The following is a 25,916-nucleotide window of genomic DNA, read 5'->3' as shown; positions in this document are numbered from 1 at the left end:
ACCCTCCTTTGGTGTGGGGCTCATGTTGGCCATGCCCCATCCCATGAAGCATTCAAGCTGATTTATTGCAGCAGCTGGGCACTGTAACAGCTCCAGAGCTGCTCTGTAAGGCAAGTAAAAGGGTGTGGGCCCTGCAGCACTACCTGTAGTTTGCATTGTGCATTGGAAGGCACAAAGTAAGCAGACGGGAGGAGAAGTCAGGATAGTGCACAAGGGTATAGAAGGGAGGGGCTCAAGAAAAAAGAAGTGGAAACAGACAGCAAACTAGGCTGGAGAGAGACCTGAGACAAAGATATCTGAATTATACGAGAGCCGACCAGAGGAAACACAAATTATGCAGTCAAGTGTCCCACATTTGGGGAAATCGTAGGAGCAGCACACCCAGAGTGCAATGGGTGAGCCTTGCCCTGGGAGAAGCACCTTCCTGATTATAGTATCTCACCTGGCAGGTAAGTAGGAGTTGGGCTAGAGCTTGGGAGGGTCGCTGCTCGGGCACCCCCCTGTCAAGTGAAGGAGATCCAACTGAGGCAGCACAAGGAAACTCTCGAAAGAAGAACAAGGCTAGAGGAAGATCTGAGACAAAGAAATCTGACTTTTACCAGAGCTGACCAGAGGAAAGCACAAACACAGTCCCCCACTACCACAAATAATGCAGTCGAGTTTCCCAAATTTGGGGAAATCACAGGGGTCAGCATACCCAGAATGCAATGAATGAACCTCACCCTGGGAGAACAATCTTCATGACCATGGTATCTCCTATGCAAAATAAGTATGATTTGGGATAGGGCTGGGGAGGGCCGCTGCTCAGGCACATCTCTGTCAAGTAAAGGAGATTCAACTGAGGCAGCACAAGGGAACTCTCATCTGGGGACAACAACTGCAGGGAGAACACATATTTTCAGATGAACATGGGAGGACAGAAGGCTGCCTAATACTGAAGCACCCCCAAACAACAAACCAAATGCAACAACTAGTAAAAGCATTCCTGGGTGAAGGTCTGCAGAAGACGGATTTGCATACGGTGATGTCATCCAAGCAGTGGGCCAAAGTTGGCTGGAACCCTCATCTGCATATGAAAAGAGAAAAGGGTTATGCAGGGCATGGCGGCCTTTTGCGGCGCTTGGATGACCCCTAGTTCGCATTAAACACCTCCACCCTCCTTCGGTGTGGGGCTCATGTTGGCTATGCCCCAGCCCCTGAAGCATTCAAGCTGATTTCTTGCAGCAGCTGGGCACTGTAACAGCTCCAGAGCTGCTCTGTAAGGCAAATAAAAGGGTGTGGGCCCTGCAGCACTACCTGTAGTTCGCATTGTGCATTGGAAGGCACAAAGTAAGCAGACGGGAGAAGTCAGGATAGTGCGCAAGGGCATAGAAGGGAGCGGCTCAAGAAAAGAGAAGTGGAAACAGACAGCAAACTAGGCTGGAGAGAGACCTGAGACAAAGAGATCTGAATTATACGAGAGCCGACCAGGGGAAACACAAATTATGCAGTCAAGTTTCCCACATTTGGGGAAATCGCAGGGGCAGCACACCCAGAGTGCAATGGGTGAGCCTTGCCCTGGGAGAAGCACCTTCAAGATCATAGTATCTCACCTGGCAGGTAAGTAGGAGTTGGGCTAGAGCTGGGGAGGGTCGCTGCTCGGGCACCCCCCTGTCAAGTGAAGGAGATCCAACTGAGGCAGCACAATGGAACTCTCGAAAGAAGAACAATGCTAGAGGAAGATCTGAGACAAAGAAATCTGACTTTTACCAGAGCTGACCAGCGGAAGACACAAACACAGTTCCCCACTACCACAAATAATGCAGGCGAGTTTCCCACATTTGGGGAAATCACAGGGGTCAGCATAGCCAGAATGCAATGAATGAACCTTACCCTGGGTGAACAATCTTCATGACCATGGTGTCTCCTATGCAAAATAAGTATGATTTGGGATAGGGCTGGGGAGGGCCGCTGCTCAGGCACATCTCTGTCAAGTAAAGGAAATTCAACTGAGGCAGCACAAGGGAACTCTCATCTGGGGACAACAACTGCAGGGAGAACACATATTTTCAGATGAACATGGGAGGGCAGAAGGCTGCCTAATACTGAAGCACCCCCAAACAACAAACCAAATGCAACAACTAGTGCAAGCATTCCTGGGGGAAGGCCTGCAGCAGATGGATTTGCATATGGTGATGTTATCCAAGCAGTGGGTCAAAGTTGGCTTCAACCCTCATCTGCATATGAAAAGAGAAAAGGGGCGTGCAGGGCATGGCGGCCTTTTGCGCTGCTTGGATGACCCCTAGATCGCATTAAACACCCCCACCCTCCTTTGGTGTGGGGCTCATGTTGGCCATGCCCCATCCCATGAAGCATTCAAGCTGATTTATTGCAGCAGCAGGGCACTGTAACAGCTCCAGAGCTGCTCTGTAAGGCAAGTAAAAGGGTGTGGGCCCTGCAGCACTACCTGTAGTTTGCATTGTGCATTGGAAGGCACAAAGTAAGCAGACGGGAGGAGAAGTCAGGATAGTGCACAAGGGTATAGAAGGGAGGGGCTCAAGAAAAAAGAAGTGGAAACAGACAGCAAACTAGGCTGGAGAGAGACCTGAGACAAAGATATCTGAATTATACGAGAGCCGACCAGAGGAAACACAAATTATGCAGTCAAGTGTCCCACATTTGGGGAAATCGTAGGAGCAGCACACCCAGAGTGCAATGGGTGAGCCTTGCCCTGGGAGAAGCACCTTCCTGATTATAGTATCTCACCTGGCAGGTAAGTAGGAGTTGGGCTAGAGCTTGGGAGGGTCGCTGCTCGGGCACCCCCCTGTCAAGTGAAGGAGATCCAACTGAGGCAGCACAAGGAAACTCTCGAAAGAAGAACAAGGCTAGAGGAAGATCTGAGACAAAGAAATCTGACTTTTACCAGAGCTGACCAGAGGAAAGCACAAACACAGTCCCCCACTACCACAAATAATGCAGTCGAGTTTCCCAAATTTGGGGAAATCACAGGGGTCAGCATACCCAGAATGCAATGAATGAACCTCACCCTGGGAGAACAATCTTCATGACCATGGTATCTCCTATGCAAAATAAGTATGATTTGGGATAGGGCTGGGGAGGGCCGCTGCTCAGGCACATCTCTGTCAAGTAAAGGAGATTCAACTGAGGCAGCACAAGGGAACTCTCATCTGGGGACAACAACTGCAGGGAGAACACATATTTTCAGATGAACATGGGAGGACAGAAGGCTGCCTAATACTGAAGCACCCCCAAACAACAAACCAAATGCAACAACTAGTAAAAGCATTCCTGGGTGAAGGTCTGCAGAAGACGGATTTGCATACGGTGATGTCATCCAAGCAGTGGGCCAAAGTTGGCTGGAACCCTCATCTGCATATGAAAAGAGAAAAGGGTTATGCAGGGCATGGCGGCCTTTTGCGGCGCTTGGATGACCCCTAGTTCGCATTAAACACCTCCACCCTCCTTCGGTGTGGGGCTCATGTTGGCTATGCCCCAGCCCCTGAAGCATTCAAGCTGATTTCTTGCAGCAGCTGGGCACTGTAACAGCTCCAGAGCTGCTCTGTAAGGCAAATAAAAGGGTGTGGGCCCTGCAGCACTACCTGTAGTTCGCATTGTGCGTTGGAAGGCACAAAGTAAGCAGACGGGAGAAGTCAGGATAGTGCGCAAGGGCATAGAAGGGAGCGGCTCAAGAAAAGAGAAGTGGAAACAGACAGCAAACTAGGCTGGAGAGAGACCTGAGACAAAGAGATCTGAATTATACGAGAGCCGACCAGGGGAAACACAAATTATGCAGTCAAGTTTCCCACATTTGGGGAAATCGCAGGGGCAGCACACCCAGAGTGCAATGGGTGAGCCTTGCCCTGGGAGAAGCACCTTCAAGATCATAGTATCTCACCTGGCAGGTAAGTAGGAGTTGGGCTAGAGCTGGGGAGGGTCGCTGCTCGGGCACCCCCCTGTCAAGTGAAGGAGATCCAACTGAGGCAGCACAATGGAACTCTCGAAAGAAGAACAATGCTAGAGGAAGATCTGAGACAAAGAAATCTGACTTTTACCAGAGCTGACCAGCGGAAGACACAAACACAGTTCCCCACTACCACAAATAATGCAGGCGAGTTTCCCACATTTGGGGAAATCACAGGGGTCAGCATACCCAGAATGCAATGAATGAACCTTACCCTGGGTGAACAATCTTCATGACCATGGTGTCTCCTATGCAAAATAAGTATGATTTGGGATAGGGCTGGGGAGGGCCGCTGCTCAGGCACATCTCTGTCAAGTAAAGGAAATTCAACTGAGGCAGCACAAGGGAACTCTCATCTGGGGACAACAACTGCAGGGAGAACACATATTTTCAGATGAACATGGGAGGGCAGAAGGCTGCCTAATACTGAAGCACCCCCAAACAACAAACCAAATGCAACAACTAGTGCAAGCATTCCTGGGGGAAGGCCTGCAGCAGATGGATTTGCATATGGTGATGTTATCCAAGCAGTGGGTCAAAGTTGGCTTCAACCCTCATCTGCATATGAAAAGAGAAAAGGGGCGTGCAGGGCATGGCGGCCTTTTGCGCTGCTTGGATGACCCCTAGATCGCATTAAACACCCCCACCCTCCTTTGGTGTGGGGCTCATGTTGGCCATGCCCCATCCCATGAAGCATTCAAGCTGATTTATTGCAGCAGCTGGGCACTGTAACAGCTCCAGAGCTGCTCTGTAAGGCAAGTAAAAGGGTGTGGGCCCTGCAGCACTACCTGTAGTTTGCATTGTGCATTGGAAGGCACAAAGTAAGCAGACGGGAGGAGAAGTCAGGATAGTGCACAAGGGTATAGAAGGGAGGGGCTCAAGAAAAAAGAAGTGGAAACAGACAGCAAACTAGGCTGGAGAGAGACCTGAGACAAAGATATCTGAATTATACGAGAGCCGAGCAGAGGAAACACAAATTATGCAGTCAAGTGTCCCACATTTGGGGAAATCGTAGGAGCAGCACACCCAGAGTGCAATGGGTGAGCCTTGCCCTGGGAGAAGCACCTTCCTGATTATAGTATCTCACCTGGCAGGTAAGTAGGAGTTGGGCTAGAGCTTGGGAGGGTCGCTGCTCGGGCACCCCCCTGTCAAGTGAAGGAGATCCAACTGAGGCAGCACAAGGAAACTCTCGAAAGAAGAACAAGGCTAGAGGAAGATCTGAGACAAAGAAATCTGACTTTTACCAGAGCTGACCAGAGGAAAGCACAAACACAGTCCCCCACTACCACAAATAATGCAGTCGAGTTTCCCAAATTTGGGGAAATCACAGGGGTCAGCATACCCAGAATGCAATGAATGAACCTCACCCTGGGAGAACAATCTTCATGACCATGGTATCTCCTATGCAAAATAAGTATGATTTGGGATAGGGCTGGGGAGGGCCGCTGCTCAGGCACATCTCTGTCAAGTAAAGGAGATTCAACTGAGGCAGCACAAGGGAACTCTCATCTGGGGACAACAACTGCAGGGAGAACACATATTTTCAGATGAACATGGGAGGACAGAAGGCTGCCTAATACTGAAGCACCCCCAAACAACAAACCAAATGCAACAACTAGTAAAAGCATTCCTGGGTGAAGGTCTGCAGAAGACGGATTTGCATACGGTGATGTCATCCAAGCAGTGGGCCAAAGTTGGCTGGAACCCTCATCTGCATATGAAAAGAGAAAAGGGTTATGCAGGGCATGGCGGCCTTTTGCGGCGCTTGGATGACCCCTAGTTCGCATTAAACACCTCCACCCTCCTTCGGTGTGGGGCTCATGTTGGCTATGCCCCAGCCCCTGAAGCATTCAAGCTGATTTCTTGCAGCAGCTGGGCACTGTAACAGCTCCAGAGCTGCTCTGTAAGGCAAATAAAAGGGTGTGGGCCCTGCAGCACTACCTGTAGTTCGCATTGTGCATTGGAAGGCACAAAGTAAGCAGACGGGAGAAGTCAGGATAGTGCGCAAGGGCATAGAAGGGAGCGGCTCAAGAAAAGAGAAGTGGAAACAGACAGCAAACTAGGCTGGAGAGAGACCTGAGACAAAGAGATCTGAATTATACGAGAGCCGACCAGGGGAAACACAAATTATGCAGTCAAGTTTCCCACATTTGGGGAAATCGCAGGGGCAGCACACCCAGAGTGCAATGGGTGAGCCTTGCCCTGGGAGAAGCACCTTCAAGATCATAGTATCTCACCTGGCAGGTAAGTAGGAGTTGGGCTAGAGCTGGGGAGGGTCGCTGCTCGGGCACCCCCCTGTCAAGTGAAGGAGATCCAACTGAGGCAGCACAATGGAACTCTCGAAAGAAGAACAATGCTAGAGGAAGATCTGAGACAAAGAAATCTGACTTTTACCAGAGCTGACCAGCGGAAGACACAAACACAGTTCCCCACTACCACAAATAATGCAGGCGAGTTTCCCACATTTGGGGAAATCACAGGGGTCAGCATACCCAGAATGCAATGAATGAACCTTACCCTGGGTGAACAATCTTCATGACCATGGTGTCTCCTATGCAAAATAAGTATGATTTGGGATAGGGCTGGGGAGGGCCGCTGCTCAGGCACATCTCTGTCAAGTAAAGGAAATTCAACTGAGGCAGCACAAGGGAACTCTCATCTGGGGACAACAACTGCAGGGAGAACACATATTTTCAGATGAACATGGGAGGGCAGAAGGCTGCCTAATACTGAAGCACCCCCAAACAACAAACCAAATGCAACAACTAGTGCAAGCATTCCTGGGGGAAGGCCTGCAGCAGATGGATTTGCATATGGTGATGTTATCCAAGCAGTGGGTCAAAGTTGGCTTCAACCCTCATCTGCATATGAAAAGAGAAAAGGGGCGTGCAGGGCATGGCGGCCTTTTGCGCTGCTTGGATGACCCCTAGATCGCATTAAACACCCCCACCCTCCTTTGGTGTGGGGCTCATGTTGGCCATGCCCCATCCCATGAAGCATTCAAGCTGATTTATTGCAGCAGCTGGGCACTGTAACAGCTCCAGAGCTGCTCTGTAAGGCAAGTAAAAGGGTGTGGGCCCTGCAGCACTACCTGTAGTTTGCATTGTGCATTGGAAGGCACAAAGTAAGCAGACGGGAGGAGAAGTCAGGATAGTGCACAAGGGTATAGAAGGGAGGGGCTCAAGAAAAAAGAAGTGGAAACAGACAGCAAACTAGGCTGGAGAGAGACCTGAGACAAAGATATCTGAATTATACGAGAGCCGACCAGAGGAAACACAAATTATGCAGTCAAGTGTCCCACATTTGGGGAAATCGTAGGAGCAGCACACCCAGAGTGCAATGGGTGAGCCTTGCCCTGGGAGAAGCACCTTCCTGATTATAGTATCTCACCTGGCAGGTAAGTAGGAGTTGGGCTAGAGCTTGGGAGGGTCGCTGCTCGGGCACCCCCCTGTCAAGTGAAGGAGATCCAACTGAGGCAGCACAAGGAAACTCTCGAAAGAAGAACAAGGCTAGAGGAAGATCTGAGACAAAGAAATCTGACTTTTACCAGAGCTGACCAGAGGAAAGCACAAACACAGTCCCCCACTACCACAAATAATGCAGTCGAGTTTCCCAAATTTGGGGAAATCACAGGGGTCAGCATACCCAGAATGCAATGAATGAACCTCACCCTGGGAGAACAATCTTCATGACCATGGTATCTCCTATGCAAAATAAGTATGATTTGGGATAGGGCTGGGGAGGGCCGCTGCTCAGGCACATCTCTGTCAAGTAAAGGAGATTCAACTGAGGCAGCACAAGGGAACTCTCATCTGGGGACAACAACTGCAGGGAGAACACATATTTTCAGATGAACATGGGAGGACAGAAGGCTGCCTAATACTGAAGCACCCCCAAACAACAAACCAAATGCAACAACTAGTAAAAGCATTCCTGGGTGAAGGTCTGCAGAAGACGGATTTGCATACGGTGATGTCATCCAAGCAGTGGGCCAAAGTTGGCTGGAACCCTCATCTGCATATGAAAAGAGAAAAGGGTTATGCAGGGCATGGCGGCCTTTTGCGGCGCTTGGATGACCCCTAGTTCGCATTAAACACCTCCACCCTCCTTCGGTGTGGGGCTCATGTTGGCTATGCCCCAGCCCCTGAAGCATTCAAGCTGATTTCTTGCAGCAGCTGGGCACTGTAACAGCTCCAGAGCTGCTCTGTAAGGCAAGTAAAAGGGTGTGGGCCCTGCAGCACTACCTGTAGTTCGCATTGTGCGTTGGAAGGCACAAAGTAAGCAGACGGGAGAAGTCAGGATAGTGCGCAAGGGCATAGAAGGGAGCGGCTCAAGAAAAGAGAAGTGGAAACAGACAGCAAACTAGGCTGGAGAGAGACCTGAGACAAAGAGATCTGAATTATACGAGAGCCGACCAGGGGAAACACAAATTATGCAGTCAAGTTTCCCACATTTGGGGAAATCGCAGGGGCAGCACACCCAGAGTGCAATGGGTGAGCCTTGCCCTGGGAGAAGCACCTTCATGATCATAGTATCTCACCTGGCAGGTAAGTAGGAGTTGGGCTAGAGCTGGGGAGGGTCGCTGCTCGGGCACCCCCCTGTCAAGTGAAGGAGATCCAACTGAGGCAGCACAAAGGAACTCTCGAAAGAAGAACAAGGCTAGAGGAAGATCTGAGACAAAGAAATCTGACTTTTACCAGAGCTGACCAGAGGAAAGCACAAACACAGTCCACCACTACCACAAATAATGCAGTCGAGTTTCCCACATTTGGGGAAATCACAGGGGTCAGCATACCCAGAGTGCAATGAATGAACCGCACCCTGGGAGAACAATCTTCATAACAATGGTATCTCCTATGCAAAATAAGTATGATTTGGGATATGGCTGGGGAGGGCCGCTGCTCAGGCACATCTCTGTCAAGTAAAGGAGATTCAACTGAGGCAGCACAAGGGAACTCTCATCTGGGGACAACAACTGCAGGGAGAACACATATTTTCAGATGAACATGGGAGGGCAGAAGGCTGCCTAATACTGAAGCACCCCTAAACAACAAACCAAATGCAACAACTAGTGCAAGCATTCCTGGGGGAAGGCCTGCAGCAGATAGATTTGCATATGGTGATGTCATCCAAGCAGTGGGTCAAAGTTGGCTTCAACCCTCGTCTGCATATGAAATGAGAAAAGGGGCGTGCAGGGCATGGTGGCCTTTTGCGGCACTTGGCTGACCCCTAGTTTGCATTAAACACCTCCACCCTCCTTCGGTGTGGGGCTCATGTTGGCTATGCCCCAGCCCCTGAAGCATTCAAGCTGATTTCTTGCAGCAGCTGGGCACTGTAACAGCTCCAGAGCTGCTCTGTAAGGCAAGTAAAAGGGTGTGGGCCCTGCAGCACTACCTGTAGTTTGCATTGTGCATTGGAAGGCACAAAGTAAGCAGACGGGAGGAGAAGTCAGGATAGTGCACAAGGGTATAGAAGGGAGCGGCTGAAGAAAAGAGAAGTGGAAACAGACAGCAAACTAGGCTGGAGAGAGACCTGAGACAAAGAGATCTGAATTATACGAGAGCCGACCAGGGGAAACACAAATTATGCAGTCAAGTTTCCCACATTTGGGGAAATCGCAGGGGCAGCACACCCAGAGTGCAATGGGTGAGCCTTGCCCTGGGAGAAGCACCTTCATGATCATAGTATCTCACCTGGCAGGTAAGTAGGAGTTGGGCTAGAGCTGGGGAGGGTCGCTGCTCGGGCACCCCCCTGTCAAGTGAAGGAGATCCAACTGAGGCAGCACAAGGAAACTCTCGAAAGAAGAACAAGGCTAGAGGAAGATCTGAAACAAAGAAATCTGACTTTTACCAGAGCTGACCAGAGGAAAACACAAACACAGTCCCCCACTACCAACAAATAAAGAATGCAATGAATGAACCTCACCCTGGGAGAACAATCTTCATGACCATGGTATCTCCTATGCAAAATAAGTATGATTTGGGATAGGGCTGGGGAGGGCCGCTGCTCAGGCACATCTCTGTCAAGTAAAGGAGATTCAACTGAGGCAGCACAAGGGAACTCTCATCTGGGAACAACAACTGCAGGGAGAACACATATTTTCAGATGAACATGGGAGGGCAGAAGGCTGCCTAATACTGAAGCACCCCCAAACAACAAACCAAATGCAACAACTAGTACAAGCATTCCTGGGTGAAGGTCTGCAGAAGACGGATTTGCATACGGTGATGTCATCCAAGCAGTGGGCCAAAGTTGGCTGGAACCCTCATCTGCATATGAAAAGTGAAAAGGGTTATGCAGGGCATGGCGGCCTTTTGCGGCGCTTGGATGACCCCTAGTTCGCATTAAACACCTCCACCCTCCTTCGGTGTGGGGCTCATGTTGGCTATGCCCCAGCCCCTGAAGCATTCAAGCTGATTTCTTGCCGCAGCTGGGCACTGTAACAGCTCCAGAGCTGCTCTGTAAGGCAAGTAAAAGGGTGTGGGCCCTGCAGCACTACCTGTAGTTCGCATTGTGCGTTGGAAGGCACAAAGTAAGTAGACGGGAGAAGTCAGGATAGTGCGCAAGGGCATAGAAGGGAGCGGCTCAAGAAAAGAGAAGTGGAAACAGACAGCAAACTAGGCTGGAGAGAGACCTGAGACAAAGAGATCTGAATTATACGAGAGCCGACCAGGAGAAACACAAATTATGCAGTCAATTTCCCACATTTGGGGAAATCGCAGGGGCAGCACACCCAGAGTGCAATGGGTGAGCCTTGCCCTGGGAGAAGCACCTTCATGATCATAGTATCTCACCTGGCAGGTAAGTAGGAGTTGGGCTAGAGCTTGGGAGGGTCGCTGCTCGGGCACCCCCCTGTCAAGTGAAGGAGATCCAACTGAGGCAGCACAAAGGAACTCTCGAAAGAAGAACAAGGCTAGAGGAAGATCTGAGACAAAGAAATATTACTTTTACCAGAGCTGACCAGAGGAAAGCACAAACACAGTCCCCCACTACCACAAATAATGCAGTCGAGTTTCCCACATTTGGGGAAATCACAGGGGTCAGCATACCCAAAATGCAATGAATGAACCGCACCCTGGGAGAACAATCTTCATGACAATGGTATCTCCTATGCAAAATAAGTATGATTTGGAATAGGGCTGGGGAGGGCCGCTGCTCATGCACATCTCTGTCAAGTAAAGGAGATTCAACTGAGGCAGCACAAGGGAACTCTCATCTGGGGACAACAACTGCAGGGAGAACACATATTTTCAGATGAACATGGGAGGGCAGAAGGCTGCCTAATACTGAAGCACCCCCAAACAACAAACCAAATGCAACAACTAGTGCAAGCATTCCTGGGGGAAGGCCTGCAGCAGATAGATTTGCATATGGTGATGTCATCCAAGCAGTGGGTCAAAGTTGGCTTCAACCCTCGTCTGCATATGAAAAGAGAAAAGGGGCGTGCAGGGCATGGTGGCCTTTTGCGGCGCTTGGCTGACCCCTAGTTTGCATTAAACACCTCCACCCTCCTTTGGTGTGGGGCTCATGTTGGCTATGCCCCAGCCCCTGAAGCATTCAAGCTGATTTCTTGCAGCAGCTGGGCACTGTAACAGCTCCAGAGCTGCTCTGTAAGGCAAGTAAAAGGGTCTGGGCCCTGCAGCACTACCTGTAGATCGCATTGTGCGTTGGAAGGCACAAAGTAAGCAGACAGGAGGAGAAGTCAGGATAGTGCGCAAGGGCATAGAAGGGAGCGGCTCAAGAAAAGAGAAGTGGAAACAGACAGCAAACTAGGCTGGAGAGAGACCTGAGACAAAGAGATCTGAATTATACCAGAGCCGACCAGGGGAAACACAAATTATACAGTCAAGTTTCCCACATTTGGGGAAATCGCAGGAGCAGCACACCCAGAGTGCAATGGGTGAGCCTTGCCCTGGGAGAAGCACCTTCATGATCATAGTATCTCACCTGGCAGGTAAGTAGGAGTTGGGCTAGAGCTGGGGAGTGTCGCTGCTCGGGTACCCCCCTGTAAAGTGAAGGAGATCCAACTAAGGCAGCACAAGGGAACTCTCGAAAGAAGAACAAGGCTAGAGGAAAATCTGAGACAAAGAAATCTGACTTTTACCAGAGCTGACCAGAGGAAAGCACAAACACAGTCCCCCACTACCACAAATAATGCAGTTGAGTTTCCCACATTTGGGGAAATCACAGGGGTCAGCATACCCAAAATGCAATGAATGAACCTCACCCTGGGAGAAAAATCTTCATGACCATGGTATCTCCTATGCAAAATAAGTATGATTTGGAATAGGGATGGGGAGGGCCGCTGCTCATGCACATCTCTGTCAAGTAAAGGAGATTTAACTGAGGCAGCACAAGGGAACTCTCATCTGGGGACAACAACTGCAGGGAGAACACATATTTTCAGATGAACATGGGAGGGCAGAAGGCTGCCTAATACTGAAGCACCCCCAAACAACAAACCAAATGCAACAACTAGTGCAAGCATTCCTGGGGGAAGTTCTGCAGAAGACGGATTTGCATACGGTGATGTCATCCAAGCAGTGGGTCAAAGTTGGCTTCAACCCTCATCTGCATATGAAAACAGAAAAGGGGCGTGCAGGGCATGGCGGCCTTTTGCGGTGCTTGGATGACCCCTAGTTCGCATTAAACACCTCCACCCTCCTTTGGTGTGGGGCTCATGTTGGCCATGCCCCATCCCCTGAAGCATTCAAGCTGATTTCTTGCAGCAGCTGGGCACTGTAACAGCTCCAGAGCTGCTCTGTAAGGCAAGTAAAAGGGTGTGGGCCCTGCAGCACTACCTGTAGTTTGCATTGTGCATTGGAAGGCACAAAGTAAGCAGACGGGAGGAGAAGTCAGGATAGTGCACAAGGGTATAGAAGGGAGCGGCTGAAGAAAAGAGAAGTGGAAACAGACAGCAAACTAGGCTGGAGAGAGACCTGAGACAAAGAGATCTGAATTATACGAGAGCCGACCAGGGGAAACACAAATTATGCAGTCAAGTTTCCCACATTTGGGGAAATCGCAGGGGCAGCACACCCAGAGTGCAATGGGTGAGCCTTGCCCTGGGAGAAGCACCTTCATGATCATAGTATCTCACCTGGCAGGTAAGTAGGAGTTGGGCTAGAGCTGGGGAGGGTCGCTGCTCGGGTACCCCCCTGTCAAGTGAAGGAGATCCAACTGAGGCAGCACAAGGGAACTCTCGAAAGAAGAACAAGGCTAAAGGAAAATCTGAGACAAAGAAATCTGACTTTTACCAGAGCTGACCAGAGGAAAGCACAAACACAGTCTCCCACTACCACAAATAATGCAGTCAAGTTTCCCACATTTGGGGAAATCACAGGGGTCAGCATACCCAAAATGCAATGAATGAACCTCACCCTGGGAGAAAAATCTTCATGACCATGGTATCTCCTATGCAAAATAAGTATGATTTGGAATAGGGCTGGGGAGGGCCGCTGCTCATGCACATCTCTGTCAAGTAAAGGAGATTCAACTGAGGCAGCACAAGTGAACTCTCATCTTGGGACAACAACTGCAGGGAGAACATATATTTTCAGATGAACATGGGAGGGCAGAAGGCTGCCTAATACTGAAGCACCCCCAAACAACAAACCAAATGCAACAACTAGTGCAAGCATTCCTGGGGGAAGGCCTGCCGCAGATGGATTTGCATATGGTGATGTCATCCAAGCAGTGGGTCAAAGTTGGCTTCAACCCTCGTCTGCATATGAAAAGAGAAAAGGGGCGTGCAGAGCATGGTGGCCTTTTGCGGCGCTTGGCTGACCCCTAGTTTGCATTAAACACCTCAACACTCCTTTGGTGTGGGGCTCATGTTGGCTATGCCCCAGCCCCTGAAGCATTCAAGCTGATTTCTTGCAGCAGCTGGGCTCTGTAACAGCTCCAGAGCTGCTCTGTAAGGCAAGTAAAAGGGTGTGGGCCCTGCAGCACTACCTGTAGTGTGCATTGTGCATTGGAAGGCACAAAGTAAGCAGAGGGGAGGAGAAGTCAGGATAGTGCACAAGGGTACAGAAGGGAGCGGCTGAAGAAAAGAGAAGTGGAAACAGACAGCAAACTAGGCTGGAGAGAGACCTGAGACAAAGAGATCTGAATTATACGAGAGCCGACGAGGGGAAACACAAATTATGCAGTCAAGTTTCCCACATTTGGGGAAATCGCAGGAGCAGCACACCCAGAGTGCAATGGTTGAGCCTTGCCCTGGGAGAAGCACCTTCATGATCATAGTATCTCACCTGGCAGGTAAGTAGGAGTTGGGCTAGAGCTGGGGAGGGTCGCTGCTCGGGTTCCCCCCTGTGAAGTGAAGGAGATCCAACTGAGGCAGCACCAGGGAACTCTCGAAAGAAGAACAAGGCTAGAGGAAGATCTGAGACAAAGAAATCTGACTTTTACCAGAGCTGACCAGAGGAAAGCACAAACACAGTCCCCCACTACCACAAATAATGCAGTCGAGTTTCCCACATTTGGGAAAATCACAGGGGTCAGCATACCCAGAATGCAATGAATGAACCTCACCCTGGGAGAACAATCTTCATGACCATGGTATCTCCTATGCAAAATAAGTATGATTTGGGATAGGGCTGGTGAGGGAGCTGCTCAGGCACATCTCTGTCAAGTAAAGGAGATTCAACTGAGGCAGCACAAGTGAACTCTCATCTGGGGACAACAACTGCAGGGAGACCACATCTTTTCAGATGAACATGGGAGGGCGGAAGGCTGCCTAATACTGAAGCACCATCAAATATCAAACCATATGCAACAACTAGTACAAGCACTCCTGGGGGAAGGTCTGCAGCAGACGGATTTGCATACGGTGATGTTATCCAAGCAGTGGGCCAAAGTTGACTGGAACCCTCATCTGCATATGAAAAGAGAAAAGGGGCATGCAGGGCATGGCGGCCTTTTGCAGTGCTTGGATGACCCCTAGTTCGCATTAAACACCTCCCCCCTCCTTTGGTGTGGGGCTCATGTTGGCCATGCCCCATCCCCTGAAGCATTCAAGCTGATTTCTTGCAGCAGCTGGGCACTGTAACAGCTCCAGAGCTGCTCTGTAAGGCAAGTAAAAGGGTGTGGGCCCTGCAGCACTACCTGTAGTTTGCATTGTGCATTGGAAGGCACAAAGTAAGCAGACGGGAGGAGAAGTCAGGATAGTGCACAAGGGTATAGAAGGGAGCGGCTGAAGAAAAGAGAAGTGGAAACAGACAGCAAACTAGGCTGGAGAGAGACCTGAGACAAATAGATCTGAATTATACGAGAGCCGACCAGGGGAAACACAAATTATGCAGTCAAGTTTCCCACATTTGGGGAAATCGCAGGGGCAGCACACCCAGAGTGCAATGGGTGAGCCTTGCCCTGGGAGAAGCACCTTCATGATCATAGTATCTCACCTGGCAGGTAAGTAGGAGTTGGGCTAGAGCTGGGGAGGGTCGCTGCTCGGGTACCCCCCTGTCAAGTGAAGGAGATCCAACTGAGGCAGCACAATGGAACTCTCGAAAGAAGAACAAGGCTAGAGGAAAATCTGAGACAAAGAAATCTGACTTTTACCAGAGCTGACCAGAGGAAAGCACAAACACAGTCCCCCACTACCACAAATAATGCAGTCAAGTTTCCCACATTTGGGGAAATCACAGGGGTCAGAATACCCAAAATGCAATGAATGAACCTCACCCTGGGAGAACAATCTTCATGACCATGGTATCTCCTATGCAAAATAAGTATGATTTGGAATAGGGCTGGGGAGGGCCGCTGCTCATGCACATCTCTGTCAAGTAAAGGAGATTCAACTGAGGCAGCACAAGGGAACTCTCATCTGGGGACAACAACTGCAGGGAGAACACATATTTTCAGATGAACATGGGAGGGCAGAAGGCTGCCTAATACTGAAGCACCCCCAAACAACAAACCAAATGCAACAACTAGTGCAAGCATTCCTGGGGGAAGTTCTGCAGAAGACGGATTTGCATACGGTGATGTCATCCAAGCAGTGGGTCAAAGTTGGCTTCAACCCTCATCTGCATATGAAAAGAGAAAAGGGGCGTGCAGGGCATGGCGGCCTTTTGCGGTGCTTGGATGACCCCTAGTTCGCATTAAACACCTCCACCCTCCTTTGGTGTGGGGCTCATGTTGGCCATGCCCCATCCCCTGAAGCATTCAAGCTGATTTCTTGCAGCAGCTGGGCACTGTAACAGCTCCAGAGCTGCTCTGTAAGGCAAGTAAAAGGGTGTGGGCCCTGCAGCACTACCTGTAGTTTGCATTGTGCATTGGAAGGCACAAAGGAAGCAGACGGGAGGAGAAGTCAGGATAGTGCACAAGGGTATAGAAGGGAGCGGCTGAAGAAAAGAGAAGTTGAAACAGACAGCAAACTAGGCTGGAGAGAGACCTGAGACAAAGAGATCTGAATTATACGAGAGCCGACCAGGGGAAACACAAATTATGCAGTCAAGTTTCCCACATTTGGGGAAATCGCAGGGGCAGCACACCCAGAGTGCAATGGGTGAGCCTTGCCCTGGGAGAAGCACCTTCATGATCATAGTATCTCACCTGGCAGGTAAGTAGGAGTTGGGCTAGAGCTGGGGAGGGTCGCTGTTCGGGCACCCCCCTGTCAAGTGAAAGAGATCCAACTGAGGCAGCACAAGGGAACTCTCGAAAGAAGAACAAGGCTAGAGGAAGATCTGAGACAAAGAAATCTGACTTTTTCCAGAGCTGACCAGAGGAAAGCACAAACACAGTCCCCCACTACCACAAATAATGCAGTCGAGTTTCCCACATTTGGGGAAATCACAGGGGTCAGCATACCCAGAATGCAATGCATGAACCTCACCCTGGGAGAAAAATCTTCATGACCATGGTATCGCCTATGCAAAATAAGTATGATTTGGGATAGGGCTGGGGAGGGCCGCTGCTCAGGCACATCTCTGTCAAGTAAAGGAGATTCAACTGAGGCAGCACAAGGGAACTCTCATCTGGGGACAACAACTGCAGGGAGAACACATATTTTCAGATGAACATGTGAGGGCAGAAGGCTGCCTAATGCTGAAGCACCCCCAAACAGCAAACCAAATGCAACAACTAGTGCAAGCATTCCTGGGGGAAGGCCTGCAGCAGATGGATTTGCATATGGTGATGTCATCCAAGCAGTGGGTTAAAGTTGGCTTCAACCCTCGTCTGCATATGAAAAGAGAAAAGGGGCGTGCAGGGCATGGCGGCCTTTTGCAGCGCTTGGATGACCCCTAGTTCGCATTACACACCTCCACCCTCCTTCGGTGTGGGGCTCATGTTGGCTATGCCCCAGCCCCTGAAGCATTCAAGCTGATTTCTTGCAGCAGCTGGGCACTGTAACTGCTCCAGAGCTACTCTGTAAGGCAAGTAAAAGGGTGTGGGCCCTGCAGCACTACCTGTAGTTCGCATTGTGCGTTGGAAGGCACGAAGTAAGCAGACGGGAGAAGTCAGGATAGTGCGCAAGGGCATAGAAGGGAGCGGCTCAAGAAAAGAGAAGTGGAAACAGACAGCAAACTAGGCTGGAGAGAGACCTGAGACAAAGAGATCTGAATTATACGAGAGCCGACGAGGGGAAACACAAATTATGCAGTCAAGTTTCCCACATTTGGGGAAATCGCAGGAGCAGCACACCCAGAGTGCAATGGTTGAGCCTTGCCCTGGGAGAAGCACCTTCATGATCATAGTATCTCACCTGGCAGGTAAGTAGGAGTTGGGCTAGAGCTGGGGAGGGTCGCTGCTCGGGTTCCCCCCTGTGAAGTGAAGGAGATCCAACTGAGGCAGCACCAGGGAACTCTCGAAAGAAGAACAAGGCTAGAGGAAGATCTGAGACAAAGAAATCTGACTTTTACCAGAGCTGACCAGAGGAAAGCACAAACACAGTCCCCCACTACCACAAATAATGCAGTCGAGTTTCCCACATTTGGGAAAATCACAGGGGTCAGCATACCCAGAATGCAATGAATGAACCTCACCCTGGGAGAACAATCTTCATGACCATGGTATCTCCTATGCAAAATAAGTAGGATTTGGGATAGGGCTGGTGAGGGCCGCTGCTCAGGCACATCTCTGTCAAGTAAAGGAGATTCAACTGAGGCAGCACAAGGGAACTCTCATCTGGGGACAACAACTGCAGGGAGACCACATCTTTTCAGATGAACATGGGAGGGCGGAAGGCTGCCTAATACTGAAGCACCATCAAATATCAAACCATATGCAACAACTAGTACAAGCACTCCTGGGGGAAGGTCTGCAGCAGACGGATTTGCATACGGTGATGTTATCCAAGCAGTGGGCCAAAGTTGACTGGAACCCTCATCTGCATATGAAAAGAGAAAAGGGGCATGCAGGGCATGGCAGCCTTTTGCAGTGCTTGGATGACCCCTAGTTCGCATTAAACACCCCCACCCTCCTTTGGTGTGGGGCTCATGTTGGCCATGCCCCATCCCCTGAAGCATTCAAGCTGATTTCTTGCAGCAGCTGGGCACTGTAACAGCTCCAGAGCTGTTCTGTAAGGCAAGTAAAAGGGTGTGGGCCCTGCAGCACCACCTGTTGTTCGCATTGTGCGTTGGAAGGCACAAATTAAGCAGACGGGAGGAGAAGTCAGGATAGTGCGCAAGGGCATACTTTTCTCTTAGTCCGGGGGCAAGGCTTCAAAATGGGGTCTGCAACGGAGGAGACACAGGGGGCGTGGTCACAGCAGCTTTTCTCTACAGCCTGCACCAGCAGGAGCCTACACCATTTTTTATGATCACGCTGAACTGCAGTGCGACTGCAATTACAGCATGGTCAAGAAGGGAGGCGTCATGCTGGGTGGCCATGCCCTGTCACTGTGCAGGAGCCAGCACAGCTCACACACTAGTACCCGGGTGCAGCCCCCAACCCCCGGGACACCCGGAGCAACAAAATGTAGATTCAGGCCACCAGGCCACGCCCCTACCTATGAAACCATGCCTCCTTTTTACCATTGCGCTGTTTATCTGCGCGCACTGCATTACAATCTCCCTCGCCACCTTTCTGGGTGTCACCAGTGATAGTGACACCTCTGCCATGCTTGTAGCAGCTGGTCCTAAGATCTACGCCTCAAGCCCTGAGTGTTTGCCCTTGTGACTTGTTGATCATCATAGCGAAGCAGATGCTTACAGAAAACTGCAGGGGCTTAGATTGAAAATAAAAAAATTGATGGGTATAAGGTAGAGAGGAGCGGGTTCGGTTCTCCGAGAACCGAATTCCCCACGAACTCCACGTGGTTTACACTGGTCCGAGGCAGGCTCGGTTGTTCCCGCCTGACTCGGAAAACCTGAACAAGGGAAAATGTCATCATCCCGCTGTCGGATTCTTGCGAGATTCGGATTCCATATAAAGAGCTGCGCGTTGCTGCCATTTTTACTCGTGCATTGAAGAGAGAGCGGAGAGGACGTGGCTATGTTCTCTCAGTGGAAATCTCAATATCAGTGCTCAGTATCAGTGGTTACTTATTGCTGCTCAGTAATACTAGTAGTGTGTCTCTCCTGCTCAGTGTCAGTTCTCAGTAGTATCCTCATCAGTGCTCAGTATCACTGCTCATTGTCTTGTGCTGCATTGTGGTGCTCAGCATACTACAGTACATTACTAATAGTCCAGTGCTGCATCTTGCTGCTCAGTGTCAGTTCTAGTATCCTCATCAGTGCTCACTATCACTGCTCATTGCATTGTGGTGTTCTGTATACTACAGTAACATAGTAATATAGTATATATAGAGGAGCGGGTTCGGTTCTCCGAGAACCGAATTCCCGACGAACTCCACGTGGTTTACACTGGTCCGTGGCAGGCTCGGTTGTTCCCGCCTGACTCGGAAAACCTGAACAAGGGAAAATGTCATCATCCCGCTGTCGGATTCTCGCGAGATTCGGATTCCATATAAAGAGCTGCGCGTTGCCGCCATTTTTACTCGTGCATTGAAGAGAGAGCGGAGAGGACGTGGCTATGTTCTCTCAGTGGAAATCTCAATATCAGTGCCCAGTATCAGTGGTTACTTATTGCTGCTCAGTAATACTAGTAGTGTGTCTCTCCTGCTCAGTGTCAGTTCTCAGTAGTATCCTCATCAGTGCTCAGTATCACTGCTCATTGTCTTGTGCTGCATTGTGGTGCTCAGCATACAACAGTACATTACTAGTAGTCCAGTGCTGCATCTTGCTGCTCATGTTGGCTATGCCCCAGCCCCTGAAGCATTCAAGCTGATTTCTTGCAGCAGCTGGGCACTGTAACAGCTCCAGAGCTGCTCTGTAAGGCAAGTAAAAGGGTGTTGGCCCTGCAGCACTACCTGTAGTTTGCATTGTGCGTTGGAAGGCACAAAGTAAGCAGACAGGAGAAGTCAGGAGAGTGCACAAGGGCATAGAAGGCAGGGGCTCAAGAAAAGAGAAGTGGAAACAGACAGCAAACTAGGCTGGAGAGAGACCTGAGACAAAGAGATCTGAATTATACGAGTAGCCGACCAGAGGAAACACAAATTATGCAGTCAAGTGTCCCACATTTGGGGAAATCGTAGGAGCAGCACACCCAGAGTGCAATGGGTGAGCCTTGCCCTGGTAGAAGCACCTTCCTGATCATAGTATCTCACTTGGCAGGTAAGTAGGAGTTGGGCTTGAGCTGGGGAGGGTCGCTGCTCGGGCACCCCCCTGTCAAGTGAAGGAGATCCACAAACACAGTCCCCCACTACCACAATTAATGCAGTCGAGTTTCCCACATTTGGGGAAATCACAGGGGTCAGCATACCCAGAATGCAATGAATGAACCTCACCCTGGGAGAACAATCTTCATGACCATGGAAACTCCTATGCAAAATAAGTATGATTTGGGATAGGGCTGGGGAGGGCCGCTGCTCAGGCACATCTCTGTCAAGTAAAGGAGATTCAACTGAGGCAGCACAAGGGAACTCTCATCTGGGGACAACAACTGCAGGGAGAACACATATTTTCAGATGAACATGGGAGGGCAGAAGGCTGCCTAATACTGAAGCACCCCCAAACAACAAACCAAATGTAACAACTAGTAAAAGCATTCCTGGGAGAAGGTCTGCAGAAGACGGATTTGCATACGGTGATGTCATCCAAGCAGTGGGCCAAAGTTGGCTGGAACCCTCATCTGCATATGAAAAGAGAAAAGGGTTATGCAGGGCATGGCGGCCTTTTGCGGTGCTTGGATGACCCCTAGTTCGCATTAAATACCTCCACCCTCCTTCGGTGTGGGGCTCATGTTGGCTATGCCCCAGCCCCTGAAGCATTCAAGCTGATTTCTTGCAGCAGCTGGGCACTGTAACAGCTCCAGAGCTGCTCTGTACGGCAAGTAAAAGGGTGTGGGCCCTGCAGCACTACCTGTAGTTCGCATTGTGCGTTGGAAGGCACAAAGTAAGCAGACGGGAGAAGTCAGGATAGTGCGCAAGGGCATAGAAGGGAGCGGCTCAAGAAAACAGAAGTGGAAACAGACAGCAAACTAGGCTGGAGAGAGACCTGAGACAAAGAGATCTGAATTATACGAGAGCCGACCAGGGGAAACACAAATTATGCAGTCAAGTTTCCCACATTTGGGGAAATCGCAGGAGCAGCACACCCAGAGTGCAATGGGTGAGCCTTGCCCTGGGAGAAGCACCTTCATGATCATAGTATCTCACCTGGCAGGTATGTAGGAGTTGGGCTAGAGCTGGGGAGGGTCGCTGCTCGGGTACCCCCCTGTCAAGTGAAGGAGATCAAACTGAGGCAGCACAATGGAACTCTCGAAAGAAGAACAAGGCTAGAGGAAGATCTGAGACAAAGAAATCTGACTTTTACCAGAGCTGACCAGAGGAAAACACAAACACAGTCCCCCACTACCACAAATAATGCAGTTGAGTTTCCCACATTTGGGGAAATCACAGGGGTCAGCATACCCAGAATGCAATGAATGAACCTCACCCTGGGAGAACAATCTTTATGACCATGGTATCTCCTATGCAAAATAAGTATGATTTGAGATAGGGCTGGGGAGGGCCGCTGCTCAGGCACATCTCTGTCAAGTAAAGGAGATTCAACTGAGGCAGCACAAGGGAACTCTCATCTGGGGACAACAACTGCCGGGAGAACACATATTTTCAGATGAACATGGGAGGGCAGAAGGCTGCCTAATACTGAAGCACGCCCAAACAACAAACCAAATGCAACAACTAGTACAAGCATTCCTGGGAGAAGGTCTGCAGAAGACGGATTTGCATACGGTGATGTCATCCAAGCAGTGGGCCAAAGTTGGCTGGAACCCTCATCTGCATATGTTGAAGATACAATTTGTGAATTGCATTTAACACTATCTCCCTTTCCTGGGGAGAAGATGGTAGGGCCGATTTGAAAAACCGGCGAGGAGGCACCTCTTCGAATTTCAGCTTGTAACCCTGAGAAACAATTTCTATTGCCTAGGGATCCACCTGCGAATGAACCCAGATGTGGCTGAAAACTCGAAGACGTGCCCCCAACTGGGCGGACTCCTTTAGCGGAGCCCCAGCGTCATGCGGTGGATTTTGTAGAGGCCGGAGAGGACTTCTGTTCCTGGGAACTAGCTGTGTTGTGCAGCTTCTTCCCTCTGCCCTTACCTCTGGCAAGAAAGGACGCACCTCGTACTTTCTTGTTTCTCTGTGATCGAAAGGACTGCATTTGATAATGTGGTGCTTTCTTAGGCTGTGAGGGAATATAAGGCAAAAAATTTGATTTACCAGCTGTAGCTGTGGAGACTAGGTCCGAGAGACCTTCCCCAAACAATTCCTCACCCCTGTAAGGTAAAACCTCCATATGCCTTTTTGAGTCGGCATCACCTGTCCATTGCCGGGTCCATAGGACTCGTCTAGCAGAAATCGACATAGCGTTTATTCTAGAACCCAGTAGACTAATGTCACTTTGAGCATCTCTCATATATAGGACAGCATCTTTTATATGCCCAATGGTCAATAACATAGCATCCTTATCTAGGGTCTCAATCTCTGCTGATAAGGTATCTGTCCATGCTGCCACCGCGCTACAACCCCGGCCGACGCAATTGCCGGTCTGAGTAAGGTACCAGAATGTGTGTAAATGGACTTTAGGGTAACCTCCTGCTTGCGGTCAGCAGGGTCCCTGATGGTAGCCGTATCCTGGGATGGCAGCGCTACCTTTTTGGATAAGCGTGTCAATGCTTTATCCACCCTAGGGGAGGATTCCCACCGTATCCTGTCCATTGGCGGGAAAGGATACGCCATAAGAATCCTTTTGGGAATCTGCAGCTTTTTGTCTGGAGATTCCCAAGCTTTTTCACATAATCCGTTCAACTCATGTGAGGGGGGAAAGGTTATCTCAGGTTTCTTTCCCTTATACATGTGTACCCTCGTGTCAGGGACAGGGGACTCTGTGATGTGCAAAACATCTTTTATTGCAATAATCATATATCGAATACATTTAGCCAATTTTGGCTGTAACTTTGCATCATCGTAGTCGACACTGGAGTCAGAATCTGTGTCGATATCTGTGTCAACTATTTGGGATAGTGGGCGCTTTTGAGACCCCGAAGGTCCCTGCGACATAGGGACAGGCATGGGTTGACTCCCTGACTGTTCCCTAGCTTTAGCTTTGTCTAATCTCTTGTGTAATAAGTTTACATTAGCACTTAAAACATTCCACATATCCATCCAGTCAGGTGTCGGCGTTGTCGATGGAGACACCACATTAATTTGCTCCTGCTCCTCTCTAGGAGAGCCTTCTACCTCAGACATGTCGACACACGTGTACCGACACACCATACACTCAGGGAATCCTCTTATCTGAGGACAGTTCCCCAACAAGGCCCTTTGGAGAGACAGAGAGAGAGAGAGTATGCCAGCACACACCCCAGCGCTATATGACCCAGGAAAAAAACACAATAATTTTATGTTTACCCAGTAGCGCTGTATTTCCATATATATATGCGCCTAATTATGTGCCCCCCTCTTCTTTAAGACCCTCTTTCTACCGTGGTATAAGCAGGGGAGAGTCCGTGGAGCTTCCCCTCAGCGGTGCTGTGGAGAAAATGGCGCTGGTGAGTGCTGAGGGAGAAGCCCCACCCCCTCAGCGACGGGCTTCTGTCCCGCTCAAATATAGTAAAAAAATGGCGGGGGCTCTTATATATATATACAGTGCCTAGCTGCATATATATTTATTTTGCCAAAGAGAGGTCTATATTGCTGCCCAGGGCGTCCCCCCTGCGCCCTTCACCCTTACACTGACTGCCGTGTGTGAGGTGTATTGGAGCAATGGAGCACAGCTTTACTGCTGTGCGTTACCTCAGTGAAGATCATGAAGTCTTCCGCCGCCTCTGAAGTCTTCTTTTCTTCTCATACTCACCCGGCTTCTATCTTCCGGCTCTGCGAGGGGGACGGCGGCGCGGCTCTGGGACGGACGGCGAGGGTGAGACCTGCGTACCGATCCCTCTGGAGCTAATGCTGTACAGTAGCCTAAGAAGCAGAGCCTATCAACTCACAGAAGTAGGTGTGCATCTCTCCCCTCCGCCCCTCGATGCAGGGAGTCTGTTGCCAGCAGGCTCCCTGAAAATAAAAAAATCTAACAAATATACTTTCTGTCAGGAAACTCAGGAGAGCTCCCTGAAAAGCACCCAGTCTCCTCTGGGCACAGTAGTAAACTGAGGTCTGGAGGAGGGGCATAGAGGGAGGAGCCAGTGCACACCCAGATCTAAAGTCTTTCTTAAAGTGCCCATGTCTCCTGCGGAGCCCGTCTATCCCCCATGGTCCTTACGGAGTCCCCAGCATCCTCTAGGACGTAAGAGAAAAATTATGCTGGCAGAAAAATCCAATTGAGTGATTAAACAGCTCCAGAGCTGCTCTGTAAGGCAAGTAAAAGGGTGTGGGCCCTGCAGCACTACCTGTAGTTTGAATTGTGCATTGGAAGCCTAGTTTGCTGTCTGTTTCCACTTCTTTTTTCTTGAGCCCCTCCCGTCTATACCCTTGTGCACTATCCTGACTTCTCCTCCCGTCTGCTTACTTTGTGCCTTCCAATGCACAATGCAAACTACAGGTAGTGCTGCAGGGCCCACACCCTTTTACTTGCCTTACAGAGCAGCTCTTGAGCTGTTACAGTGCCCAGCTGCTGCAAGAAATCAGCGTGAATACTTCAGGGGCTGGGGCATGGCCAACATGAGCCCCACACCGAAGGAGGGTGGGGGTGTTTAATGCGAACTAGGGGTCTCGCACAATGCGAACTACAGGTAGTGCTGCAGGGCCCACACCCTTTTACTTGCCTTACAGAGCAGCTCTGGAGCTGTTACAGTGCCCAGCTGCTGCAAGAAATCAGCTTGAATCCTTCAGGGGCTGGGGCATAGCCAACATGAGCCCCACACCGACGGAGGGTGGAGGTGTTTAATGCGAACTAGGGGTCATCCAAGTGCCGCAAAAGGCCGCCATGCCCTGCACGCCCCTTTTCTCTTTTCATATGCAGACGAGGGTTGAAGCCAACTTTGACCCACTGCTTGGATGACATCGCCATATGCAAATCCATCTGCAGCAGGCCTTCCCCCAGGAATGCTTGCACTAGTTGTTGCATTTGGTTTGTTGTTTGGGGGTGCTTCAGTATTAGGCAGCCTTCTGCCCTCCCATGTTCATCTGAAAATATGTGTTCTCCCTGCAGTTGTTGTCCCCAGATGAGAGTTCCCTTGTGCTGCCTCAGTTGAATCTCCTTTACTTGACAGAGATGTGCCTGAGCAGCGGCCCTCCCCAGCCCTATCCCAAATCATACTTATTTTGCATAGGAGATACCATGGTCATGAAGACTGTTCTCCCAGGGTGCGGTTCATTCATTGCATTCTGGGTATGCTGACCCCTGTGATTTCCCCAAATGTGGGAAACTCGACTGCATTATTTAATGCGAACTAGGGGTCATCCAAGCACCGCAAAAGGCCGCCATGCCCTGCATACCCCTTT

General features: G+C 50.2%; 32 non-coding genes and 4 pseudogenes across 32 annotated transcripts; 1 reads left to right on the top strand and 35 right to left on the bottom strand.

Annotated features, from left to right (window-relative positions):
• Positions 1–294: 294 nt before the first annotated feature.
• LOC135014128 (U1 spliceosomal RNA) lies at positions 295–457 on the bottom strand. Its single transcript, XR_010212696.1, has one exon. It is a non-coding gene; the product is annotated as a U1 spliceosomal RNA (small nuclear RNA).
• A 152-nt stretch (positions 458–609) lies between these two features.
• On the bottom strand, positions 610–773 carry LOC135014183 (U1 spliceosomal RNA). The gene has a single exon (XR_010212735.1). It is a non-coding gene; the product is annotated as a U1 spliceosomal RNA (small nuclear RNA).
• A 671-nt stretch (positions 774–1,444) lies between these two features.
• LOC135014080 (U1 spliceosomal RNA) lies at positions 1,445–1,607 on the bottom strand. The gene has a single exon (XR_010212653.1). It is a non-coding gene; the product is annotated as a U1 spliceosomal RNA (small nuclear RNA).
• A 153-nt stretch (positions 1,608–1,760) lies between these two features.
• Positions 1,761–1,923, bottom strand: LOC135014014 (U1 spliceosomal RNA). The gene has a single exon (XR_010212594.1). It is a non-coding gene; the product is annotated as a U1 spliceosomal RNA (small nuclear RNA).
• Positions 1,924–2,597: 674 nt separating this feature from the next.
• LOC135014127 (U1 spliceosomal RNA) lies at positions 2,598–2,760 on the bottom strand. The gene has a single exon (XR_010212695.1). It is a non-coding gene; the product is annotated as a U1 spliceosomal RNA (small nuclear RNA).
• A 152-nt stretch (positions 2,761–2,912) lies between these two features.
• Positions 2,913–3,076, bottom strand: LOC135014182 (U1 spliceosomal RNA). The gene has a single exon (XR_010212734.1). It is a non-coding gene; the product is annotated as a U1 spliceosomal RNA (small nuclear RNA).
• A 671-nt stretch (positions 3,077–3,747) lies between these two features.
• LOC135014079 (U1 spliceosomal RNA) lies at positions 3,748–3,910 on the bottom strand. The gene has a single exon (XR_010212652.1). It is a non-coding gene; the product is annotated as a U1 spliceosomal RNA (small nuclear RNA).
• Positions 3,911–4,063: 153 nt separating this feature from the next.
• Positions 4,064–4,226, bottom strand: LOC135013997 (U1 spliceosomal RNA). Its single transcript, XR_010212582.1, has one exon. It is a non-coding gene; the product is annotated as a U1 spliceosomal RNA (small nuclear RNA).
• Positions 4,227–4,900: 674 nt separating this feature from the next.
• Positions 4,901–5,063, bottom strand: LOC135014155 (U1 spliceosomal RNA). The gene has a single exon (XR_010212714.1). It is a non-coding gene; the product is annotated as a U1 spliceosomal RNA (small nuclear RNA).
• Positions 5,064–5,215: 152 nt separating this feature from the next.
• On the bottom strand, positions 5,216–5,379 carry LOC135014171 (U1 spliceosomal RNA). Its single transcript, XR_010212728.1, has one exon. It is a non-coding gene; the product is annotated as a U1 spliceosomal RNA (small nuclear RNA).
• A 671-nt stretch (positions 5,380–6,050) lies between these two features.
• On the bottom strand, positions 6,051–6,213 carry LOC135014078 (U1 spliceosomal RNA). The gene has a single exon (XR_010212651.1). It is a non-coding gene; the product is annotated as a U1 spliceosomal RNA (small nuclear RNA).
• A 153-nt stretch (positions 6,214–6,366) lies between these two features.
• On the bottom strand, positions 6,367–6,529 carry LOC135013995 (U1 spliceosomal RNA). Its single transcript, XR_010212580.1, has one exon. It is a non-coding gene; the product is annotated as a U1 spliceosomal RNA (small nuclear RNA).
• A 674-nt stretch (positions 6,530–7,203) lies between these two features.
• On the bottom strand, positions 7,204–7,366 carry LOC135014126 (U1 spliceosomal RNA). The gene has a single exon (XR_010212694.1). It is a non-coding gene; the product is annotated as a U1 spliceosomal RNA (small nuclear RNA).
• Positions 7,367–7,518: 152 nt separating this feature from the next.
• Positions 7,519–7,682, bottom strand: LOC135014160 (U1 spliceosomal RNA). Its single transcript, XR_010212717.1, has one exon. It is a non-coding gene; the product is annotated as a U1 spliceosomal RNA (small nuclear RNA).
• Positions 7,683–8,353: 671 nt separating this feature from the next.
• LOC135014029 (U1 spliceosomal RNA) lies at positions 8,354–8,516 on the bottom strand. The gene has a single exon (XR_010212608.1). It is a non-coding gene; the product is annotated as a U1 spliceosomal RNA (small nuclear RNA).
• A 152-nt stretch (positions 8,517–8,668) lies between these two features.
• Positions 8,669–8,832, bottom strand: LOC135013947 (U1 spliceosomal RNA). Its single transcript, XR_010212534.1, has one exon. It is a non-coding gene; the product is annotated as a U1 spliceosomal RNA (small nuclear RNA).
• A 674-nt stretch (positions 8,833–9,506) lies between these two features.
• LOC135014028 (U1 spliceosomal RNA) lies at positions 9,507–9,669 on the bottom strand. The gene has a single exon (XR_010212607.1). It is a non-coding gene; the product is annotated as a U1 spliceosomal RNA (small nuclear RNA).
• Positions 9,670–10,608: 939 nt separating this feature from the next.
• On the bottom strand, positions 10,609–10,770 carry LOC135014070 (U1 spliceosomal RNA). The gene has a single exon (XR_010212643.1). It is a non-coding gene; the product is annotated as a U1 spliceosomal RNA (small nuclear RNA).
• A 152-nt stretch (positions 10,771–10,922) lies between these two features.
• On the bottom strand, positions 10,923–11,086 carry LOC135013922 (U1 spliceosomal RNA). Its single transcript, XR_010212509.1, has one exon. It is a non-coding gene; the product is annotated as a U1 spliceosomal RNA (small nuclear RNA).
• Positions 11,087–11,771: 685 nt separating this feature from the next.
• Positions 11,772–11,923, bottom strand: LOC135014063 (U1 spliceosomal RNA; annotated as a pseudogene).
• Positions 11,924–12,075: 152 nt separating this feature from the next.
• On the bottom strand, positions 12,076–12,239 carry LOC135014066 (U1 spliceosomal RNA). The gene has a single exon (XR_010212639.1). It is a non-coding gene; the product is annotated as a U1 spliceosomal RNA (small nuclear RNA).
• A 674-nt stretch (positions 12,240–12,913) lies between these two features.
• LOC135014027 (U1 spliceosomal RNA) lies at positions 12,914–13,076 on the bottom strand. Its single transcript, XR_010212606.1, has one exon. It is a non-coding gene; the product is annotated as a U1 spliceosomal RNA (small nuclear RNA).
• A 152-nt stretch (positions 13,077–13,228) lies between these two features.
• On the bottom strand, positions 13,229–13,392 carry LOC135013962 (U1 spliceosomal RNA). Its single transcript, XR_010212549.1, has one exon. It is a non-coding gene; the product is annotated as a U1 spliceosomal RNA (small nuclear RNA).
• Positions 13,393–14,093: 701 nt separating this feature from the next.
• On the bottom strand, positions 14,094–14,229 carry LOC135014140 (U1 spliceosomal RNA; annotated as a pseudogene).
• A 152-nt stretch (positions 14,230–14,381) lies between these two features.
• Positions 14,382–14,545, bottom strand: LOC135014031 (U1 spliceosomal RNA). Its single transcript, XR_010212610.1, has one exon. It is a non-coding gene; the product is annotated as a U1 spliceosomal RNA (small nuclear RNA).
• A 673-nt stretch (positions 14,546–15,218) lies between these two features.
• LOC135014038 (U1 spliceosomal RNA) lies at positions 15,219–15,381 on the bottom strand. Its single transcript, XR_010212616.1, has one exon. It is a non-coding gene; the product is annotated as a U1 spliceosomal RNA (small nuclear RNA).
• Positions 15,382–15,533: 152 nt separating this feature from the next.
• Positions 15,534–15,697, bottom strand: LOC135013918 (U1 spliceosomal RNA). Its single transcript, XR_010212505.1, has one exon. It is a non-coding gene; the product is annotated as a U1 spliceosomal RNA (small nuclear RNA).
• A 674-nt stretch (positions 15,698–16,371) lies between these two features.
• LOC135014026 (U1 spliceosomal RNA) lies at positions 16,372–16,534 on the bottom strand. Its single transcript, XR_010212605.1, has one exon. It is a non-coding gene; the product is annotated as a U1 spliceosomal RNA (small nuclear RNA).
• A 152-nt stretch (positions 16,535–16,686) lies between these two features.
• LOC135013955 (U1 spliceosomal RNA) lies at positions 16,687–16,850 on the bottom strand. Its single transcript, XR_010212542.1, has one exon. It is a non-coding gene; the product is annotated as a U1 spliceosomal RNA (small nuclear RNA).
• Positions 16,851–17,548: 698 nt separating this feature from the next.
• LOC135014139 (U1 spliceosomal RNA) lies at positions 17,549–17,684 on the bottom strand (annotated as a pseudogene).
• Positions 17,685–17,836: 152 nt separating this feature from the next.
• LOC135013914 (U1 spliceosomal RNA) lies at positions 17,837–18,000 on the bottom strand. The gene has a single exon (XR_010212502.1). It is a non-coding gene; the product is annotated as a U1 spliceosomal RNA (small nuclear RNA).
• A 2,424-nt stretch (positions 18,001–20,424) lies between these two features.
• LOC135014170 (U1 spliceosomal RNA) lies at positions 20,425–20,588 on the bottom strand. Its single transcript, XR_010212727.1, has one exon. It is a non-coding gene; the product is annotated as a U1 spliceosomal RNA (small nuclear RNA).
• A 53-nt stretch (positions 20,589–20,641) lies between these two features.
• Positions 20,642–20,804, bottom strand: LOC135013984 (U1 spliceosomal RNA). The gene has a single exon (XR_010212569.1). It is a non-coding gene; the product is annotated as a U1 spliceosomal RNA (small nuclear RNA).
• A 671-nt stretch (positions 20,805–21,475) lies between these two features.
• On the bottom strand, positions 21,476–21,638 carry LOC135014104 (U1 spliceosomal RNA). Its single transcript, XR_010212676.1, has one exon. It is a non-coding gene; the product is annotated as a U1 spliceosomal RNA (small nuclear RNA).
• A 152-nt stretch (positions 21,639–21,790) lies between these two features.
• On the bottom strand, positions 21,791–21,954 carry LOC135014203 (U1 spliceosomal RNA). The gene has a single exon (XR_010212754.1). It is a non-coding gene; the product is annotated as a U1 spliceosomal RNA (small nuclear RNA).
• Positions 21,955–25,727: 3,773 nt separating this feature from the next.
• Positions 25,728–25,906, top strand: LOC135014175 (U1 spliceosomal RNA; annotated as a pseudogene).
• The last annotated feature ends 10 nt before the right edge of the window (positions 25,907–25,916 follow it).

Source organism: Pseudophryne corroboree, unplaced genomic scaffold (assembly GCF_028390025.1).
Source record: "Pseudophryne corroboree isolate aPseCor3 unplaced genomic scaffold, aPseCor3.hap2 scaffold_279, whole genome shotgun sequence".
Lineage (NCBI taxonomy): Eukaryota > Metazoa > Chordata > Amphibia > Anura > Myobatrachidae > Pseudophryne > Pseudophryne corroboree.
The sequence above is the reverse complement of the archived record's forward strand: the minus strand, read 5'-3'. Positions and strand labels throughout refer to the sequence as shown.